Raw genomic sequence first — 12,933 nt, forward strand, 5'->3', positions numbered from 1 at the left:
GACGAAAGTCAGGCAGGACAGGAGAGAGAGTCTTGGGAGGAGAGTCAGGCAGGACAGAAGGTAGAGGATTGAAACGAGAGACGGGCAGGACAGGAGAGAGAGGCTTCGGACGAGAGTCAGGCATGAGAGGAGAGAAAGGCTTGAGGAGAGAGAAAGGCAGGAAAGGAGAGAGAGGAATAGGACGATAGTCAGGCTGGGCAGGAGAGAGAGGCATTAAACGAGAGTCAAGCAGGTCGGGAGAGAGGGGCTTGGGACGAGAGTCAGGCAGGAGAGGAGAGACATGATTTGGACGAGAGTCAGGCAACACAGGAGAAAGATTCTTGGGACGCGAGTCAGGGAGGACAGGAGAGACAGGCTTTTGCCGAGAGTCAGGCAGGGCAGGAGAGACGGGCTTGGGATGAGAGTCAGGCAGGAGAGACAGGCAGGACAGGAGGTAGAGGATTGAAACGAGAGACGGGCAGGACAGGAGAGAGAGGCTTCGGACGAGAGTCAGGCATGAGAGGAGAGAAAGGCTTGAGGAGAGAGAAAGGCAGGAAAGGAGAGAGAGGAATAGGACGATAGTCAGGCTGGGCAGGAGAGAGAGGCATTAAACGAGAGTCAAGCAGGTCGGGAGAGAGGGGCTTGGGACGAGAGTCAGGCAGGAGAGGAGAGACATGATTTGGACGAGAGTCAGGCAACACAGGAGAAAGATTCTTGGGACGCGAGTCAGGGAGGACAGGAGAGACAGGCTTTTGCCGAGAGTCAGGCAGGGCAGGAGAGACGGGCTTGGGATGAGAGTCAGGCAGGAGAGACAGGCAGGACAGGAGAGAGACGCTTGGGACGAGAGTCAGGCAGGACAGGAGAGAGAGGATTGAAACGAGAGTCAGGCAGGACAGTAGAGAGAGCCTTGGGACAAGAGTCAGGCATGAGAGAAGAGAAAGGCTTGAGGAGAGATTCAGGCAGGAAGGGAGAGAGAAGATTTGGACGAGAATCAGGAAGGACAGGAGAGAGAGGCATTGAACGAGAGTGAAGCAGGTCGGGAGAGAGGGGCTTGGGACGAGATTCAGGCAGGAGAGGAGAGAGAGCTTGGGACGAGAGTCAGGCAACACAGGAGGAAGATGCTTTGGACGAGAGTCAGGAAGGACAGGAGAGAGAGGCTTTTGCCGAGAGTCAGGCAGGACAGGAGAGAGGGGCTTGAGACGACAGTCAGGCAGGAGAGACAGGCAGGACAGGAGAGAGAGGCTTGGGAAGAGAGTCATGCAGGACAGAAGAGAGGGGATTGAAAATAGATTCGGGCAGGACAGGAGAGAGAGGCTTGTAACAAGAGTCAGGCAGGACAGGAGAGAAAGGCTTTGAACGAGAATCAAGCAGGTCGGGAGAGAGGGGCTTGGGACGAGCGTCAGGCAGCAGAGGAGAGACAGGCTTGGGACGAGAGTCAGGCAGAAGTAGAGAGGGAGGCTTTGGACGAAAGTCAGGCAGGACAGGGGAGAGAGGCTTGGGACGAGTGTCACGCATGAGAAGTGAGAGAGGTTTGAGGAGAGAGTCATGCAGGAGAGGAGATATAGAGGCTTGGGACGAGAGTGAGGCAGGATAGGAGAGAGAGTCTTGGGACGACAGTCAGGCAGAATGGGAGAGAGAGGCTTTGGACGAAAATCAGTCAGGACAGGAGAGTGGGGCTTGGGACGAGAGTCAAGCAGTAGAGACAGGCACGACAGGAAAGAGAATCTTGAGACGAGATTCAGGCAGGACAGGAGAGAGAGGATTGACACGAGAGTCGGGCAGGATAGGAGAGAGAGGCTTTGGGCGAGTGTCAGGCATGAGATGAGAGAAAGGCTTGAGGAGAGAGTTAGGCAGGAAAGGAGAGAAAGGATTAGGACGAGAATCAGGCAGGACAGGAGAAAGGGGCTTGGAACGAGTAAGGCAGGACAGGAGAGAGAGGACTGGGAATAAGTCGGGCAGGACAGGAGAGAGAGGATTGGGGCGTGAGTCAGGTAGGACAAGAGAGATTGTTTTGGGATGAGATACAAGCAGGAGAGGAGAGAGAGGCTTGGGACGAGTGTCAGGCAGGACAGGAGAGAGAGGCTTAGGACGAGTGTCAGGCAGGACAGGAGAGAGACTTGGGACGAAAGTCAGGCAGGACAGGAGTGAGAGACTTGGGACGAGAGTCGGGCAGGACAGGAGAGAGAGGCTTGGGACGAGGGTCAGGGAGGAAAGGAGATAGAGGCTTTGGACGAGAGTCAGGCATGAGAGGAGAGAGAGACTTAAGGAGAGAGTAAGGCAGGAAAGGAGAGAGAGGCTTAGGACGAGAGTCATGCAGGACAGTAAAGAGAGGCAGGGGACGAGAGTCAGACCGGGCAGGAGAGAGAGGCTGGAGACGAGAGTCGGGCAGGACAGGAGAGAAAGGCTTGGGATGAGAGTCAGTCAGGGATAGGATGAGAGTCGTGGGACGAAAGTCAGGCAGGAAAGGAGAGAGAGGCTTGGGACGAGAGTCAGGCAAGTCGGTTGGGAGAGGCTTGGGACGAGAGTCGGGCGGGAGAGGAGAGAAAGGCTTTGGATGAGAGTCAGGCAGGACAGGAGAGAGAGACTTGGGCGAGAGTAGGGCAAGACAGGAGAGAGAGGCTTGGGACGAGAGTCAAGTATTAGAGGAGAGAGAGGTTTGAGGAAAGAGTCAGGCAGGATAGGAGAGAGAAGCTTGGGAGAAGAGTCAGGCAGGACAGGAGAGAGAGGCTTGGGACGAGATTAAGGCAGGACAGTAGAGAGAGCCTTGGGACGAGAGTCAGGCAGGATAGGAGAGAGAGGCTTTTGCCGAGAGTTAGGTAGGACAGGAGAGAGGGGCTTGGGGCAAGAGTCAGGCAGGACAGGGGAGAGACGCTTGGGACGTGAGTCAGGTATGAGAGGAGAAAGAGGCCATAGGAGAGAGTCAGGTATTACAGGAGAGAGAGAGGCTTGGGACGAGAGTCAGGCAGGACAGGAGAGAGACGCTTGGGACGTCATTTAGGCATGAGAGGAGAAAGAGGCCTGAAGAGAGAGTCAGGAATTACAGGAGAGAGAGGATTGAAACGAGAGAGGGGCAGGACAGGAGAGAGAGGCTTCGGACGAGAGTCAGGCATGAGAGGAGAGAAAGGCTTGAGGAGAGAGACAGGCAGGAAAGAAGAGAGAGGATTAGGACGATAGTCAGGCTGGGCAGGAGAGAGAGAGGCATTAAACGAGAGTCAAGTAGGTCGGGAGAGAGGGGTTTTGGACGAGAGTCAGGCAGGAGAGGAGAGACAGGCTTTGGACGAGAGTGAGGCAACACAGGAGAAACATGCTTGGGACGAGAGTCAGGCAGGACAGGAGAGAGAGGCTTTTGCCGAGAGTCATTCAGGGCAGGAGAGAGAGGCTTGGGACGAGAGTTAGGCAGGAGAGACAAGCGGGACAGGAGAGAGAGGCTTGGGACGAGAGTCAGGCAGGACAGGAGAGAGAGGCTTAGGACAAGAGTCAGGCAGGTCCTTTGGGAAAGGCTTGGGACGAGAGTCGAGCGGGAAAGGAAAGAAAGGGTTGGGATGAGAGTCAGTCAGGAATGGTGTGAGAGTCGTTGAACGAAAGTCAGGCAGGACAGGAGAGATAGGCTTGGGACAAGAGTCATGCAGGACAGAAGAGAGAGAGACTTGGACGAATGTAGGGCAAGGCAAGAGAGAGAGTCTTGGAACGAGAGTCAAGCATGACAGGAGAGAGAGGTTTGAGGAGAGAGTCTGGCAGGACAGGAGAGAGAAGCTTGGGACAAAAGTCAGATAGGACAGGAGAGAGAGGCTTGGGACGAGAGTAAGGCAGGACATGAGACAGAGCCTTGGGACGAGAGTCAGGCAGGACAGGAGAGAGAGAGGCTTTTGCCGAGAGTTGGGTAGGACAGGAGAGAGGGGCTTGGGACGAGAGTCAGGCAGGACAGGAGAGAGACGCTTGGGACGTGAGTCAGGCATGAGAGGAGAAAGAGGCCTGAGGAGAGACTCAGGCAGGAGAGGAGAGAGAGGTTTGGGACGAGAGTCAGTCAAGACAGGAGAGAGAGGCTTGGGATGAGAGTCAGGAAGGTCAGGTGAGAGAGGCTGGGAGGAGAGTCTGGCGGGAAATGATAAAGGCTTGTGATGAGAGTCAGTCTGGAATGGTGTGAGAGTCGTTGGACGAAAGTCAGGTATTACAGGAGAGATAAGCTTGGGACGAGAGTCAGGCAGGACAGGAGAGAGACGCTTGGGACGAGAGTCAGGCAGGACAGGAGAGAGAGGATTGAAACGAGAGTCAGGCAGGACAGGAGAGAGAGCCTTGGGACAAGAGTCAGGCATGAGAGGGGAGAAAGGCTTGAGGAGAGATTCATGCATGAATGGAGAGAGAAGATTTGGACAAGAATCAGGAAGGACAGGAGAGAGAGGCATTGAACGATAGTGAAGCAGGTCGGGAGAGAGGGGCTTGGGACGAGAGTCAGGCAGGAGAGGAGAGAGAGCTTGGGACGAGAGTCAGGCAACACAGGAGTAAGATGCTTTGGACGAGAGTCAGGAAGGACAGGAGAGAGGCTTTGCCGAGAGTCAGGCAGGACAGGAGAGAGGGGCTTGAGACGACAGTCAGGCAGGAGAGACAGGCAGGACAGGAGAGAGAGGCTTGGGAAGAGAGTCATGCGGGACAGGAGAGAGAGGATTGAAAAGAGATTCGGGCAGGACAGGAGAGAGAGGCTTGTGACGAGAGTCAAGCAGGACAGGAGAGAAAGGCTTTGAACGAGAATCAAGCAGGTCGGGAGAGAGGGGCTTGTTACGAGCGTCAGGCAGCAGAGGAGAGACAGTCTTGGGACGAGAGTCAGGCAGAAGTAGAGAGGGAGGCTTTGGACGAAAGTCAGGCAGGACAGGGGAGAGAGGCTTGGGACAAGAGTCACGCATGAGAAGTGAGAGAGGTTTGAGGAGAGAGTCATGCAGGAGAGGAGATATAGAGGCTTGGGACGAGAGTGAGGCAGGATAGGAGAGAGAGGCTTGGGACGACAGTCAGGCAGAATGGGAGAGAGAGGCTTTGGACGAAAATCAGTCAGGACAGGAGAGTGGGGCTTGGGACGAGAGTCAAGCAGTAGAGACAGGCACGACAGGAAAGAGAATCTTGAGACGAGATTCAGGCAGGACAGGAGAGAGAGGATTGACACGAGAGTCGGGCAGGATAAGAGAGAGAGGCTTAGGGCGAGTGTCAGGCATGAGATGAGAGAAAGGCTTGATGAGAGAGTTAGGCAGGAAAGGAGAGAAAGGATTAGGACGAGAATCAGGCAGGACAGGAGAAAGGTGCTTGGAACGAGTAAGGCAGGACAGGAGAGAGAGGACTGGGAATAAGTCGGGCAGGACAGGAGAGAGAGGATTGGGGCGTGAGTCAGGTAGGACAAGAGAGATAGTTCTGGGATGAGATACAAGCAGGAGAGGAGAGAGAGGCTTGGGACGAGTGTCAGGCAGGACAGGAGAGAGAGGCTTAGGACGAGTGTCAGGCAGGACAGGAGAGAGAGACTTGGGACGAAAGTCAGGCAGGACAGGAGTGAGAGACTTGGGACGAGAGTCAGGCAGGACAGGAGAGAGTGGCTTGGGACGAGGGTCAGGGAGGAAAGGAGATAGAGGCTTTGGACGAGAGTCAAGTATTAGAGGAGAGAGAGGTTTGAGGAAAGAGTCAGGCAGGATAGGAGAGAGAAGCTTGGGAGAAGAGTCAGGCAGGACAGGAGAGAGAGGCTTGGGACGAGATTAAGGCAGGACAGTAGAGAGAGCCTTGGGACGAGAGTCAGGCAGGATAGGAGAGAGAGGCTTTTGCCGAGAGTTAGGTAGGACAGGAGAGAGGGGCTTGGGGCAAGAGTCAGGCAGGACAGGGGAGAGACGCTTGGGACGTGAGTCAGGTATGAGAGGAGAAAGAGGCCATAGGAGAGAGTCAGGTATTACAGGAGAGAGAGAGGCTTGGGACGAGAGTCAGGCAGGACAGGAGAGAGACGCTTGGGACGTCATTTAGGCATGAGAGGAGAAAGAGGCCTGAAGAGAGAGTCAGGAATTACAGGAGAGAGAGGATTGAAACGAGAGAGGGGCAGGACAGGAGAGAGAGGCTTCGGACGAGAGTCAGGCATGAGAGGAGAGAAAGGCTTGAGGAGAGAGACAGGCAGGAAAGAAGAGAGAGGATTAGGACGATAGTCAGGCTGGGCAGGAGAGAGAGAGGCATTAAACGAGAGTCAAGTCGGTCGGGAGAGAGGGGTTTTGGACGAGAGTCAGGCAGGAGAGGAGAGACAGGCTTTGGACGAGAGTGAGGCAACACAGGAGAAACATGCTTGGGACGAGAGTCAGGCAGGACAGGAGAGAGAGGCTTTTGCCGAGAGTCATTCAGGGCAGGAGAGAGAGGCTTGGGACGAGAGTTAGGCAGGAGAGACAAGCGGGACAGGAGAGAGAGGCTTGGGACGAGAGTCAGGCAGGACAGGAGAGAGAGGCTTAGGACAAGAGTCAGGCAGGTCCTTTGGGAAAGGCTTGGGACGAGAGTCGAGCGGGAAAGGAAAGAAAGGGTTGGGATGAGAGTCAGTCAGGAATGGTGTGAGAGTCGTTGAACGAAAGTCAGGCAGGACAGGAGAGATAGGCTTGGGACAAGAGTCATGCAGGACAGAAGAGAGAGAGACTTGGACGAATGTAGGGCAAGGCAGAGAGAGAGTCTTGGAACGAGAGTCAAGCATGACAGGAGAGAGAGGTTTGAGGAGAGAGTCAGGCAGGACAGGAGAGAGAAGCTTGGGACAAAAGTCAGATAGGACAGGAGAGAGAGGCTTGGGACGAGAGTAAGGCAGGACAGGAGACAGAGCCTTGGGACGAGAGTCAGGCAGGACAGGAGAGAGAGAGGCTTTTGCCGAGAGTTGGGTAGGACAGGAGAGAGGGGCTTGGGACGAGAGTCAGGCAGGACAGGAGAGAGACGCTTGGGACGTGAGTCAGGCATGAGAGACAGGCAGGACAGGCGAGAGGCTTGGGACGAGAGTCAAGCAGGACAGGAGAGAGAGGATTGAGATGAGAGTCGGGCGTGACAGGAGATAGAGGCTTGGGACGAGAGTCAGGCATGAGAGGAGAGACAGGTTTGAGGAGAGAGTCAGGCAGGAAAGGAGAGAGAGGATTGGGACGAGATTCAGGCAGGTCAGGAGACAGCGGCCTGGGACGAGAGTCAGGCATGTCCGGAGAGAGAGTCTTGGGATGAGAGTCAGTCAAGAGAGGACTGAGAGTCGTGGGACGAAAGTCAGGCAGGACAGGAGAGAAAGACTTACGACGAGAGTCAGACAGGACAGGAGAGTGTGGCTTGGGACGAGAGTCATGCAGGACAGGAGAGAGAGGCTTAGGACGAGAGACAGGCAGGACATGAGACAGAGGCTTAGGACGAGAGTCAGGCAGGTCCGGAGAGAGAGGCTTGGGATGAGAGTCAGTCAAGAGAAGACTGAGAGTCGTGGGACGAAAGTGAGGCAGGACAGGAGAGAAAGACTTACGACGAGAGTCAGACAGGACAGGAGAGTGTGGCTTGGGACGAGAGTCATGCAGGACAGGAGAGAGAGGCTTAGGACGAGAGACAGGCAGGACATGAGACAGAGGCTTAGGACGAGAGTCAGGCAGGTCCGGAGAGAGAGTCTTGGGATGAGAGTCAGTCAAGAGAGGACTGAGAGTCGTGGGACGAAAGTCAGGCAGGACAGGAGAGAAAGACTTACGACGAGAGTCAGACAGGACAGGAGAGTGTGGCTTGGGACGAGAGTCATGCAGGACAGGAGAGAGAGGCTTAGGACGAGAGACAGGCAGGACATGAGACAGAGGCTTAGGACGAGAGTCAGGCAGGTCCGGAGAGAGAGGCTTGGGATGAGAGTCAGTCAAGAGAAGGCTGAGAGTCGTGGGACGAAAGTGAGGCAGGACAGGAGAGAAAGTCTTACGACGAGAGTCAGACAGGACAGTAGAGAGTGGCTTGGGACGAGAGTCAGGCATGAAAGGAGAAAGAGGCATGAGTAAAGAGTCAGGCAGAACAGCAGAGAGAGGCTTCCGACGAGAGTCAGGCAGGTCAGGAGAGAGAGGCTTGGGATGAGAGTCATTCAAAAGAAGACTCAGAGTCGTGGGACGAAAATCAGGCAGGACAGGAGAGAGAGGATTACGACGAGAGTCAGACAAGACAGGAAAGGGAAGCTTGGGACGAGAGTCAGACAGCATAGGAAAGAGAGGCTCGGGACCAGAGTCAGGCTGGACAGGAGAGAGGCGCTTTGGACGAGAGTCAGGCAGGAGAGACAGGCAGGACAGGCGAGAGAGGCTTGGGAAGAGAGTCAGGTACAACAGGAGAGAGAGGATTGAGACGAGAGTCGGGCATGACAGGAGAAAGAGGCTTGGGACGAGAGCCAGTCATGAGAGGAGAGAAAGGCTTGAGGAGAGAGTCAGGCAAGAAAGGAGAGGCAGGATTTGGAGGAGAGTTAGGCAGGGCAGGAGAGAGAGGCATTGAACGAGAGTCAAGCAGGTCGGGAGAGAGGGGCCTCGGACGAGAGTCAGGCAGGAGAGGAGAGACAGGCTTGTGAAGAGAGTCTGGCAACACAGGAGAAAGATGCTTGGGACGAGAGTCAGACAACACAGGAGAAAGATGCTTTTGACAAGAATCAGGCAGGGCAGGAGAGAGAGGCTTCTGCCGAGAGTCAGGCAGGGCAGGAGAGAGGGGCTTAGGACGAGAGTCAGGCAGGAGAGACAAGCAGGACAGGAGAGAGAAGATTAGGACGAGAGTCAGGCAGGAGAGGAGATATAGGGGCTTGGGACGAGAGTGAGGCAGGATAGGAGAGAGAGGCTTGGGACGACAGTCAGGCGGAATGGGAGAGAGAGGCTTTGGACGAAAATCAGGCAGGACAGGAGAGTGGGGCTTGGGACGAGAGTCAAGCAGTAAAGACAGGCAGGACAGGAGAGAGGGTCTTGGGACGAGATTCAGGCAGGATAGGAGAGAGAGGATTGACACGAGTGTCGGGCAGGACAGGAGAGAGAGGCTTGGGGTGAGAGTCAGGCATGAGATGAGAGAAAGGCTTGAGGAGAGAGTTAGGCAGGAAAGGAGAGAAATGATTAGGACGAGAATCAGGCAGGACAGGAGAAAGGGGCTTGGAACGAGTAAGGCAGGACAGGAGAGGGAGGCTTGGGACTTAAGTCGGGCAGGACAGGAGAGAGAGGATTGGGGATTGAGTCAGGTAGGACACGAGAGATAGTTTTGGGATGAGATACAAGCAGGAGAGGAGAGAGAGGCTAGGGACGAGATCGAGGCAGGACAGGAGAGAGGGTTTTGGGACGACAGTCAGGCAGAATAGGAGAGAGAGAGGCTTTGGACGAAAGTCAGGTAGGACAGGAGAGTGGGGCTTGGGACGAGAGTCAGGCAAGAGAGGAGAGAGAGACTAGGTACGAGAGTCAGGCAAGACAGGAGAGACAGGCATGGGACGAGAGTCAGGCAGTTCCGGAGAGAGAGGCTTGGAATGAAAATCAGTCAGGACAGGAGTAAAAGTTGTTCGAAGAAAGTCAGGCAGGAAAGGAGAGAGAGGAAGGAGACGAGAGTCAGACGGGACAGGAGAGAGAGGCTTGAGACGAAAGTCGGGCAGGACAGGAGAGAAAGGCTTGGGATGAGAGTCAGACAGGGAAGGAGTGAGAGTCGTGGGACGAAAGTCAGGCAGGACAGGAGAGAGAGGCTTGTGACTAGAGTCAGGCAGGACAGGAGAGAGAGACTTGGGACGAGAGTCACGCATGTGAGGAGAGAGGTTTGAGGAAAGTGTCAGGCAGGACAGGAGAGAGAAACTTGGGACGAGAGTCAGGCAGGACAGAAGAGAGGGGCTTGACACGAGAGTCAGGCAGGACAGGAGAGAGGGAATTAGGACGAGAGACCAGCAGGACAGGAGAGAGGGGCTGGGGAGAAGAGTCAGGCTAGACAGGAGAGAGAGGTTTGAGACGAGAGTCAGACAGTACAGGAGAGTGAGGCTTGGGACGAGATTCTGGCCGGACAAGAGAGAGAGCCTTACGACGAGAGTCTGGCCAGACAGGAGAGACAGGCTTGTGACGAGAGTCAGGTAGGACAGGAGAAAGAGGCTTGTGACGAGAGTCAGGCAAGGCAAGATACAGAGGCTTGGATCGAGAGTTAGACAGGACATGAGAGTGAAGCGTAGGACGAGAGTCAGGCAGAAAAGGAGAGAGAGTCTTAGGACGAAAGTCAGGAATGAGAGGAGAGAGATGCTAGGTATGCGAGTCAGGCAGGACAGGAGAGGGAGGCTTGGGAGAAGATTAAGGCTGGACAGGAGAGACAGGCTTGGGACGAGAGTCGGGCAGGACAGGAGAGAGAGGCTTGGGACGAGGGTCAGGTAGGAAATTAGATAGAGGCTTGGGACGAGAGTCAGGCATGAGAGGAGAGAGAGACTTAAGGAGAGAGTAAGGCAGGAAAGGAGAGAGAGGCTTAGGACGAGAGTCATGCAGGACAGGAAAGAGAGGCAGGGGACGAGATCGAGGCAGGACAGGAGAGAGGGTTTTGGGACGATAGTCAGGCAGAATGGGAGAGAGAGAGAGAGGCTTTGGACGAAAGTCAGGTAGGACAGGAGAGTGGGGCTTGGGACGAGAGTCAGGCAAGAGAGGAGAGAGAGACTAGGTACGAGAGTCAGGCAAGACAGGAGAGACAGGCATGGGATGAGAGTCGGGCAGGACATGAGAGAGAGGCTTGGGACGAGAGTTAGGCATGATAGGAGAGAAAGTCTTGAGGAGAGAGTGAGGCAGGAAAGGAGAGAGAGGATTGGGAAGAGAGTCAGGAAGGAGAGGAGAGATATGCTTATGATGAGAGTCAGGCAGGAGTAGAGAGGGGGGGCTTAGGACGAGAGTCAGGCAACACAGGAGAAAGAGGCTTGGAACGAGAGTCAGGCAGGACAGGAGAGAGAAGCTTCTGCCGAGAGTCAGGCAGGACAGGAGAGAGGGGCTTGGGACGAGAGTCAGGCAGGAGAGACAGGCAGGACAGGCGAGAGAGGCTTGGGACGAGAGTCAAGCAGGACAGGAGAGATAGGATTGAGACGAGAGTCGGGTACGGCAAGAGAGAGAGGCTTTGGACGAGAGTCAGGCATGAGAGGAGAGACAGGCTTGAGGAGAAAGTCAGGCAGGAAAGGAGAGAGAGGATTGGGACGAGTGTCAGGCAGGTCAGGAGACAGCGGCCTGGGACGAGAGTCAGGCAGGTCCGGAGAGAGAGGCTTGGGATGAGAGTCAGTCAAGAGAAGACTAAGAGTCGTGTGACGAAAGTCAGGCAAGACAGGAGAGAAAGGCTTACGACGAGAGTCAGATAGGACAGGAGAGAGTGGCTTGGGACGAGTCATGGAGGACAGGAGAGAGAGGCTTGGGACGAGAGACAGGCAGGACATGAGACAGAGGCTTAGGACGAGAGTCACGCAGGTCCGGAGAGAGAGGCTTGGGATGAGAGTCAGTCAAGAGAAGACTGGGAGTCGTGGGACGAAAGTCAGGCAGGACAGGAGAGAAAGTCTTACGACGAGAGTCAGACAGGACAGTAGAGAGTGGCTTGGGACGAGAGTCAGGCTTGAAAGGATAAAGAGGCATGAGTAAAGAGTCAGGCAGAACAGCAGAGAGAGGCTTGCGACGAGAGTCAGGCAGGTCAGGAGAGAGAGGATTACGACGAGAGTCAGACAAGACAGGAAAGGGAAGCTTGGGACGAGAGTCAGACAGCATAGGAAAGAGAGGCTCGGGACCAGAGTCAGGCAGGACAGGAGAGAGAGGCTTGGGACGAGAGTCAGGCAGGACAGGAGATAGAGGCTTGGGACGAGAGTCAGGCAGGTGCGGTGGGAGAGGCTTGGAACGAGAGTCGTGCGCGAAAGGAGAAAAAGGCTTGGGGTGAGAGTCAGTCTGTAATTGTGTGAGAGGCGTTGGATGAAAGTCAGGAAAGACAGGAGAGATAGGCTTGGGACGAGAGGCAGGCAGGACAGGAGAGAGAGAATTGGACGAGAGTAGGGCAAGACAGGAAAGAGAGGCTTGGTACAAGAGTCACGCATGAGAGGAGAGAGAGGTTTGAAGAGAGAGTCAGGCAGGACAGGAGAGAGAAACTTGGGACGAGAGTCAGGCCGGACAGGAGAGAGAGGCTTGGGACGAGAGTAAGGCAGGACAGGAGAGAGAGCTTTGGGACGAAAGTGAGGAAGGACAGAAGAGAGAGGCTTTTGCCGAGATGTAGGTAGGACAGGAGAGAGGGGCTTGGGACGAGAGTCAGGCAGGACAGGAGATAGATGCTTGGGACGTGAGTCAGGCATGAGAGGAGAAAGAGGCCTGAGGAGAGAGTCAGGCAGGTCAGGATAGAGAGGCTTGGGATGAGACTCAGTCAAGAGAAGACTCCGAGTCTTTGGACGAAAGTCAGGCATGACAGGAGAGAGAGGCTTACGACGAGAGTGAGACAGGACAGTAGAGGGAAGCTTGGGACGAGAGTCAGGCAGCATAGGAGAGAGACGCCCGCGACGAGAGTCAGGCAGGACAGGAGAGAGAGGCTTGGGATGAGAGTAAGGCAGGACAGGAGACAGAGCCTTGGGACAAGAGTCAGGTAGGACAGGAGAGAGAGGCTTTTGCCGAGAGTTAGGTAGGACAAAAGAGAGGGGCTTGGGCCGAGAGTCAGGCAGGACAGGAGAGAGACGCTTTGGACGTGAGTCAGGCATGAGAGGAGAAAGAGGCCTGAGAAGAGAGTCAGGCATTACAGGAGAGAGTGGCTTAGGACGATAGTCATGTAGAACAGGAGAGAGAGGCTTGCGACGAGAGTCAGGCAGGTCAGGAGAGAGAGGCTTGGTATGAGAGTCAGTCAAGAAAAGACTGAGAGTCGTGGGACGAAAGTCAAGCAGGGCAGGAGAGAGAGGCTTACGACGAGAGTCAGACAGGACAGGAGAGGGAAGATTGGGTCGAGAGTCAGGTAGCATAGGAGAAAGAGGCTCGGGACCAGAGTCAGGCAGGA

The sequence above is a fragment of the Panulirus ornatus genome, chromosome 70, assembly GCF_036320965.1.
Source record: "Panulirus ornatus isolate Po-2019 chromosome 70, ASM3632096v1, whole genome shotgun sequence".
NCBI classification, from domain to species: domain Eukaryota; kingdom Metazoa; phylum Arthropoda; class Malacostraca; order Decapoda; family Palinuridae; genus Panulirus; species Panulirus ornatus.